The 10,636-nt window shown below is 26.2% G+C and overlaps 1 protein-coding gene across 3 annotated transcripts in view; it reads left to right on the top strand.

The window, feature by feature from the left end:
* LOC119670810 (potassium voltage-gated channel protein Shaker-like) overlaps nt 1-10,636 on the top strand; it is a 536,527-nt gene that overhangs the window by 449,777 nt on the left and 76,114 nt on the right. The window lies entirely within an intron of this gene.

Below are 10,636 nucleotides of genomic sequence, written 5' to 3'. Positions count from 1 at the left end.
ATAATTTATATATAAATAATCCATGCAATCTATGGAAAAACCAATCAAAACAAAACTAAATGACCAGAAAAGCTTTTTTTCACTGTTGTTTACATTTTTCTCTAGAATATTTTTTTTTGTTCTTCTTTTGTTATTGTCACATCAAATGTGAATGTCAAAACAAAGAACACAGAAAACTTTTTGACATTTGGAATATGAAAAGGAAATTCCAGTATAAAAGTCTACCCAAATGCTTTTTCATTGTGTGTTTGCAGATTTTTTTTTGTTTTTCAATTTTGCTTTTATATTTTTATGTGAACATTTTTGACATTAGAAAAGAGCGCATTTTGCGATGTTTCATTACCGCGAGTTTCACATTAACCATATGGCAGATGGCAAGTATACAAAATTGAATGCTGAAAGCATTGCAACCTTAGTTTGTTTTCAATTTAATGGTAGCGTACGCTTCACACATACACACACCCGCAAACGTTTCACACATACACGACACGAATGCGGCACACATACACAAATACACCAATTTTACACCTAAACAGATGGTGGCAACGAAACTGAAACTTTTGGTGCTGATTCGCATTTACAGTTCTTCGAGATACACGCCGCATACGCAAAGCGACAAAAAACGGCTGAGCGAACGGAGGCTGTAGTGAAGTGAAAAATTATTTATTACAAAAATTTCAAACTAAAAGTAACTGGAAAAGTAAAACAAAAAAAAAATTAATGTGAAGTGAAAAAAAAATTTTGATGTGAAGCGTAAAAAAATAATTGTTGAAGTTTTTCTAACAATAAAAAATAAAAATTGACTATGTGCAGGAAAAATATAAAAAAAATTCAAAGAACAAATGAAAAAAAAAATTAAAGAAAATCTTTAAATTATAATTATTGTACAAGTGTTAAAATTAAAATAATTTGTTATAAACAAGCAAAAAATTGGGAAGCAAAAATTTTTTAATTTGTAATCAAGTAAATATAAATATTTAATTTAAAGTGTGTAGCAGAAGCACTTTAGCAAAAATAGAAAATTGAGTATCTTTTATAGAAGAAATAAACGAACACACGGTAACAATATAAAAATCAAAAAAAAAATATATAGAAAACAAAAAAACACAACAAAAAGTTTTAGTAACCACAGAAGAAAAAGAAGAAGAAGCAGTGGAAAATGTGCGAGTTTCACTGCTACACTTAACCTTGACATATCAAACGACAAGACGCATCTCAGTTGAGCAAACTTAACAAAAAACAACAAAAAAAAAACTAAAAACAATACAAGAAACAAAATATAAAAAAAATCAACAACAATAATAAGCAAACAAACAAAAGCACTAAATTTAAAAACAAACATAAAAACTAAATATGTTAAAAATTTAAAATAATATAAATACTTATAACAAAATTACTTAAAAAGCATCAATCATATAAAAATTTATTTAAAAAAAAACTAAATTTAAAAAAAAATTATTTACAACAAATAATACAAAACTCAACGTTAACAAAACATATTGTAATACATATATAAAATATAAATATTAAATACAAAATATCTTTCTTCTATTTTTTTTTCCTCAACTTTACGAACCTCCAAAATTGCTGCAGTAAAAGAAAAATGTGTAGAATTTTTTAAGAAAAAAGGCTTGTAAATATTTAAAAAGTAGCCTAAAGCGCGATTCCAATTATATACATTTTTTTTTAATAAAAAAAAATTTTTTTTTTGTTTTCTATCTTCTACCTTTGCAATTTTTTATTTTAACGCAACACTTACAGCATCGCTTTGTGCTTTCTAAAGTTACAAAAAAAAAAAAAACAAATGTTACAAATATCTTTACATTTATATGTATTTATATATATACGTATGTATATAAATAAAATAAGCAGCGACGTTGTAACATCCTTCTTAAGGACATTCCAAAGGCAATTTTATACGCTCTAGCAGCTTCGCACATGTACACACAGATACTGAACACACACAGCTACACAATTGCACACTCACAAATACATTTGTACACTTGAATTCGTACTTAAATACATATATTTTCTAGCCTTATACACACACAATTTGTTCTATGCTAGTACCAAAGCACCACAACAATAACAAGAAGTTACAATAGTAACAACCAACCAAAAACAACAAAAAAAACATAAAATAATAATAATAATAAAAACGTATTGCATATGTGCAATGTTACAAAAGTAACAGTGAAAACAATTTCAAAGCTCAAAAAAAAAAAAAAACTGCATAGCATAAACTAAAATGTACTGCAAAATGTTGTAGTTTATATTGAAATATATATCTCTCTTTGTATATATACGTACGACTATGAACACAGTTTCACATACATTATGGCATATGTAGCGAATTGAAACTAATTGAAATGTCATACTAAAGTACAATTTTACTGCAATGTCAACAGAATTCAAGCGTTTTCACAGCTTTTGGCTACTCTGAAGCTGTAAACTTTCAAAAAGTTAATTTATTTTTATTTACAAATATTTCTCTTTATTTAAATTTTTTTTTATATTAAATATTTATAATTTTTAAAATAAATATTATTTATATTTATAATTACTACATTTACTCGTAAATATATTCAATTAAAGTTTTTAAAGTGGTAAAAAACAACCAAATAATAAAACCTTTCCAGTGTGAATCTGTTTTTTGAGACATCATGGCGTATACGCAACATTAAAATTATTTACTTTTGCTCACTGCTTGACATGGTTAAATATGGCACTTGGTTAAGTTTTAAAATACCTAATAGCTACATTTAAGGTTTTGCCTTTACATTGACCTTTTTTGTCTAATAAAATAACTTCTTATTATTTAATTTGTTATACCAACAATGTGTATAGAAAAAAAAAATTAATTAAATGTTTTGTGTGTTTAAATTAAGGACAGTAGACGTACATAGGAAACTTCGCCATCTTCAAGAAAGAACACTTAGTGTTAAATTGTATATAAATATATATATTTTAAGTATATTAACTAGTATATTAAGTATTTTTTATTAAAAAAATGATATTCTTTAGTTATAATTAAATTCAAAAATCAAATTTAATTTGAATAATTAAATTTATTTATTTAGTTTTTTATGAATTATTGATTTATATTAATCATATAAAAACCACTACTTAATTTCAAGTTATATTATATATAAACATATATATAGTGATTTTTTTATGATTTATATAAATCAATAATTCATAATAATGTAAATAAATGAAAATTTAGTTATTCATATTAATTAGATTAGATTAGTCAATTTTAATTCAAGATTAACAGTTTATTTATGCAAGAACTTAATGATGACGCTTTAAATTTAATAATTTTTAAAAATTGTTATAATTAATTTTTAAAAACTTATATGAATAAATTTGGTTTATTTAAATTTAATAAAATTGCTAAAGTCAATTATGACTAAAAAATATCATTTCTATTATAAAAGTACTTGGATAATTAAGCTATAAATTGACTAGTGATTTTTTATATACTTTATATAAATCAATAATTCATAAAAACATAGATAAATAACTTTATTTTATTAAAATCTTAATTAGTTTATAAAGTCAATTATGACGAAAGAATAATATTTTTTAATGGAAGCTATTATCTTCGTATGATTTGTAATATTTATAAAAGCGTATATAAATAAATTTAGTTTATTTTAATTTAATTTGATTTTTAAATTCAATTGTGACTAAAAATTTATTTCATTAACAAACATTTTTATCCTAATTCAAAGGTTTTTAAAAAGTACTCAAAAAACAGTTTTTATTAATTGAATTTTTCACTGATCACACAACTGTTTTGAGTATACTCATCAGTGGTCTTTAGAAAATAATTTATAAAATTAATTTTAATTTTATATTTAATTATTTCATTGCAAATATATTTTTTTGAACTACAATCACCAAAAGTTTAACTTTTACCTTGTTAAATTTATAACTTATAGTCAGTGTTAATCAGCTAACAGTGCAGAATTTAAATTAAAATAAAACTTATTATAAAAAAATTATAAAAATTTTATAAATTTAAATAAAACCAAGATAATCTAAAAATATTATAAATTAAATATAACGTTCCATAATTTTGCATATAATAAATATTTATTTTTGTGAAGGCTAATTGTTTAAATAAGACACAACTTATTAAATTAGTTTTAAAAATATTTTATTGTTGCAAATATTTCGACTATAGTCTATCATCTTCTTTAAATCCATTCTTTCTTAATAATTTGAAACTTGACTGTTTATGGATTATATAGTTAAAACCCTATATCTAAGTACTCTATTTAGTAGAAATATTGTAAGTACTGGCAAATACTTATGTATTATGAATTCTAATTCTATTCTATTTTTTTATAATTTCAACATATTTTTATCTAAAATAAAAGCTAGTTCATTATTTTTTTTCCAAAGTAGAATGTGTGTTTTTCTCTTTTCTGGACTCATTTTATAAAAATTATAATACTTAATAATTTTTCTATAAATTACCACCTAATAAGGTGGATAGATGTAATAATTTTTTCATAATCTTATCAGCGTTTTTCATATGAGCCTTAATAGTATATTATATCGTCCTGGGCATTGGTAGTGCTAAGCCCAGCACTGGTACCAGTTACCATCAAATCGTTTTTTATATACTTCTTCTATTAAATGAACTAACGTCGTTTACCTTGTTTTCCACAAGCTTGTAGCAAAACAATCATCTCTTATCGCAGTGGTGCCTTTAGTCATTCACACAACATAATGAAGTCTGTAAAACCGCAGAGTTTTTAACACGTAGCTGTATCAGTATTACTTCATAACTCTAATACCTCATAATTCTTCCAAATACTCATTATTCTGTTCATGGCAAGGTTAGAAAATTATACATATTCTTAAGAATTTTCCTCTAGAAGGTTCTTAATATCATTTTATCACTACTATTGCCCAAGTTTTTTTGTAGACTATGACTTTCACTTGCCTGAAAGGACCAAAACATTTTTTTCTTAAACTTTAAATGAAACTATGTATATACAGATTTCACGCTTTTCGGTTACTTTTTTCGCAAGCAGTCCTTATATATGAATCTTTTTAAATAAAAAAAGTACATACTTGTCAATATCACGTGCTTTGAGAACTTTATTTTTTGACCAGCCCTCGTGTTTGTATCTTTTTTCTAAAACTTAAGCACGCGGCTGTTGATTTCATCTTCTGCGAGGGCTGCATTTCTCAAGGATTTATATATTCTAACTTCATATTAAGCACATACCATTTTTTTGTAGGCTTTAGTTTTGGAACAGTTCTCATACTAGTATCTTTATATATGAAATTTGGTATATAACTTAATCTTAATTTATTTCGCATACATATCCCTAATATATGTATTTGTTTTGTATGTATTTGTCGATTATATGTTCTTCTAGGGCTCTGATTTTTGGAAACAGCTCTCATATTTTTATATTCTAATTTGAAATGCATATTATTTACATGTCGTAGATTCAAATACCGCTAATATAAATTATGTATCTGTTTATATAAGTAGGTAATTTCGCGTTCTTCGTGGGTTTTATTTGTCAAACACCCCTCTTATTTATACATTATATTTTGAAATTAATCATATAAATATCAATTGCACGTTGTCCAGTGGAATTATTTCTCACACACCTCCCCGCATTCATTTATTTTAGTTTGAAATTAATCATTTAAATGTCAATGTTAACGTTCTTTTAGTACGACTTTTCTTTAATAGCCCTGGTATTTGTATCCTAAAATTTGATATTAACTACATGACAGTCCATTTTACCTTCTAACTTAAGATTATCACTATTTTACTAACTAAATACTTCTACTGTATGAAAATTTATAGATAAATGGAATAATTCCCAGGTAACTCATAGATATTTATAAGTCCATCAATTAAATTTCCAAGGACGTAAATGACTAGAACATCATTTTATTAAAAACAGCTATTAAAGAAAATATTTCACTTATCACATATTACCTTAAATAAATAAATAAATCATTTTTCTCAACGTTTTCAAAATTTACATATTGAAGCAAGCATTTTCCTAAAAATTGCCTGTCAAATTCGTATTTTTGCAATCAGTGCCAACGATTAAAAGGAAAATTCTCCACTCAAGCAGACAATTCATTTTCAATAATTTGTATAACATTTTTATTTTTATATATTATTCAATCATACGTGAAATCATAAAGATCTGTGACGTCAGACCTTTCGAAATTATTACACACATCCTCCCAACTCAAACCACATCTCAAGTGCACATATCAGAACATATACACACTCCCCCGTACATAGACATTCATCGGCGATGGAATATAAATTTGTTGCAACATTATAAATTACTGAAAGATACTATATTCGAGCGTAATAAACAAACGTTGTTAATATAAATATACATATACAATATATACAATATATACAAATAAAATATAATTACAAAAATTAAAAACACAAAGAAAAAAAACGTAAATAAATATAGAAAAAAATTTGAACCTGAATATCTTTTGCAAAACTATTTTTAAATAACGAATTTATCTTTTTCATATTGAAAGATTTATATTTTTGTTATGATCAACAGGAATGTTTATTGATTGTGATATTATTTATATTAAAATATTAAGCACAGCACAGCACAGCACACAATCCAATTGTAATAATGCATTTAAGCGATTATTGAATATATCAAACAGTGTCTCACTCAAAGTAGCTCATTTCATTTGGAAAATATTTGCCTAATATCTTACTATCTTGACATATGTCTATAAAGAAATTTCTTTCAAGTTAAAAATCCATTTAATATACAAACCATTTGTGTGTAATGCAACAACAAGCACACAGTCTTAGTGAGCCAAAAGCACACATAATACCATTCAAACAAAAATTTATTACACTTTCGAATATTTAATTTCACTTTCAATAAAACTTACTACCAGCCCAAGCCCAAGCCCAAGCGCAATTCCAAGTACAAGCCCAAAGCCCAAAGCCCATTACTTCTGTGACCCGCTTTCTATTTCTGAGTGTTGACACTCAAGACAGAAATCGCAAAAATTTTATTTCTTCTTCATGTTGCCAAATAAGCAAAAATGAGATGAAAATGTAATATGAACGCACATCCTTAAAGCTACACATCTCATATGTTGGCGAGGATGTATACGAAAGTGAAAGGAAAATATGTGAAGAGGAATTTGCTTTCTAATTCGTTTCGTTTAGTAACAAATACACGACACAAAATATTCACATGTCCAAATTTAGGATTCATTTTTGACTGTGACTTTATACCGAGACTACTTACGGGTGGTTACTGGAAGAAATTAAGAAAATTTGTGGCAATCTTACTTGAGGTTAAATATTTTTAATTTATTCCATTTAAGTGTTAGTTCTATCTGTTTCATTTTAACTACCTCTGAAATTTATGTTAATATTCTACATTTATTATAATTCTATTTTACAGAATAAAATAAAGACTTCTATTTTAGGAATAGAAGTCTCTATTTCTATAAAATAGAAGTCTCTATTTCTATAAAATAGTGACTTTTATTTTCAACGCATCAAGCAATATAACATGTCGTTCTGCAGAATATTTAATTATAAGAAAGCTCAGAGTTTCTATAGTATCACAATGGATGAACTGTAAGAGACAAATATAAACTAAAACATTCATTATTTACTCCTTTTTAATGTTGGTTCTATCTACTTTGTTTAATCTATCTTTAAAATTTGTATAAAGATATAAAAATTAAAAAGAACCTATTCATAACTATAATTGGTGTGTTGACAGGTCACTGTCTGGTCGCATCACATGCCCGAAAACCAAAACTAACTCACAGTAATGCTTGTAGAAAATGCAACAAGCCGGATATAAAGAAAACTCTGAAGCATCTACTGTGTAATTGCCCTGAAGCACATACTTTAGGTTTCTGTTGGAATCCTAATAAAATTTGCTAACCAAACGTGCATCCTAAGTGATGCACACAATCGCTAAAATGAGACTCTGATCTGGTATCGTAATGGACCTTAATGGTCTATGCGTGGCCTTTCTGGTTTGCCAGCATAATTTAATCTAATTTATAACTACCTATTCATAACTTACTCCTTCTTAATGTTGGTTCTATCTACTTTGTTTAATCTATCTTTAAAATTTGTGTTAAGATATAATAATTAGAAAGGAAGAAATGTTCATTCTTAATGTGAGAACTCATGTTTTAGTTTCCCTAACTTGGATTTACCATTTTGAAAACCACTTTTCTAAAATACCTAAATAGATTAATAGACCACGATAACTTTTTTATGGTTATTCCTTCTATAGGCTTCCAGACAATTGCAAAATTTTTTAAACGGAGGTGATCGCTATTAGGAATTATTGCTTATTCGGAAGTGGAATGAAATGCTTAATAAGAACATGTACATACTATTGGACTATCAAGCTGTTTGAAATGAATTGAGTTAATTCCAATTTACAACTAGAACTGTTTTTAACTGCTACACACCTCTAAATGAGATACCGTAGCAGTTTAACAAATTTTCTAATTTGGATTTTCAATCATAGGGATATTCTCAGTAATTGAAAAGCAGAAGAGCTCGACACGCGCGATATTTCAGGAAATCAATCAAAACACCTAAACAATATGGTGATATCGGTAACATAATGCAAATTGTTACTGAGTTGTTTCTGTGCTGAACTTTTTAATGAATAATTGGAAAACTCCACCTCACCAAAGGTTCAAGTTGATTTCAAGCTGATTTTAAACCTCAGAATTTTTCCTTAAACAAGAAACACATTAGCCCTATAGATCTAAGTGGATCTCTTTGAATCGCCGGTAGAACCTAATGTAGCCTATTGCCTTTGAAATTCCTTGAACTAGCATATGACTATAGAATTATAGTCAATATTATAAACTTTCTAGTTTTTAAATCCTTTTTATTTTTTATATCAAACTATAATAATAATTAAGTAGTTAAATTATTTTTCTTAGCCACTGTAAAATGGAAAACGTTTTCTATACATATTTAAAATTTTAAAATCATTTTGTAGACCAATATCTGCCGGCTTATTGAAACACATCTTAATGTATCTGAAATCATGATTAACACATATCTAAAATTTTTCTGACAAGATACTGCAGGGTAAAAACCTACTGAATAAAATAGACATCTCTTAAATCAATATCTGCCGTTCCTGTGTAATTAATGTTAATATATCTGAAATTTTTATCTCTTTACATCTACAATTTTCACTAAATTTTACAGAGTTTCCACCGGGATATATTAGGTTGAAGTATCTTCTTAACAAATTTGTTCTCTTATAGACCAATATCTTTTCTATAGATTGGATATTGAATCAACTAAAAATATTCTTTGCTAGCAACCATAATTTTAAACAATTTCTGATATGATACTCCAATATTGTATTGAAATTAAACAATTAAAAAGAAAAAATATAAATAACTAATTTAATTATTCTGCAGCTGGTTTATGATTTTGTTCTAATATAACACAAACAGAAAGTGAATTTTCTAAAGAACATTTACAGCGAATTAACAAAACATAGTTCAAACATATAAATCAAGTATGGCTTTAGGTTAACTAGCTAACGAATACTGACTCTGGGCTTTAAAATATGGCTGGTTACGACTTCAATGCTTAATATTTGTAGTCTCAACAAAATTATTTGCGAATAATTAAATATATGCTGTGTTTTGCTGTGTTTAGATTAGATTAGGTGGGTGTGGGTGCCTTGTATACTGAGAAAGCCCACTTAAGCTCAAATAATATCCCGTTGTGGTGCCACAGAAATAACATTTGTTTGTACATAAACTAGAGGTCAGTATACGACCAACGCCAAAAAAGGCTACGACTCTCCCATTAGGTAAAGGTAAACCAACCTATCTATCTTTCATTTCTTTGTGCTGTTGTCTGGCACATTGACTATTGTTAATTTCAAATAAATACAAGTTACGTCGAGCACTAACTACGTGTATATGTAAAGTCAAGTGGATGGGTTCTTACTTAATTTTTCAAAATGTATTTCAGTCGAAGTAAATCATTTTACTATGAAATAAAAATATTTTTAATATTTCACTTAATTTATTTATTAAATGAAGTTATAAATTTTTATATATTCAAAAATATATTTATTAATATTATATTTTTTTTAATTTTAATTTTAATCTTCTATCAAAGCAAAATTTCAGACAGAATAATTAAAATTTTTTATTATTTATGGCTATATTAATTGATATTAAATATATAAATTAATACTCCTAAAAATTGAAACCAAAGTATAACATAAAGGACCTACAATGAAAATAACACAATTGTTGGATTTATTTTACTTTATTCCCGAAATATGAACGAACAAGAATAGCAAAGAATAAGAATAAAAAAACACAAATAACATACAAACAAACAATTAAGTTAAATTACACACACTTATGCACAAATGCACAAATTTACGAATGTTAACACACACCAAAGTATGCGCACGTAAAGAGAGAAAGTTAAAGATGGAAAATCAAAGGAAATAATGAAAAAGTTTTTATAATGAAAAAAAAAACTTATTTTTGTTTTATTTTAATACGCTTTATCCATAAGGAATTTTTTTTTATAAAAAAAATAATTACCCCGACGCACCCG

The sequence above is a fragment of the Teleopsis dalmanni genome, chromosome 1 (assembly GCF_002237135.1).
Source record: "Teleopsis dalmanni isolate 2A chromosome 1, ASM223713v2, whole genome shotgun sequence".
Lineage (NCBI taxonomy): Eukaryota > Metazoa > Arthropoda > Insecta > Diptera > Diopsidae > Teleopsis > Teleopsis dalmanni.
Note: the sequence above shows the minus strand (reverse complement) of the source record. Positions and strands in the feature narration are given on the sequence as shown.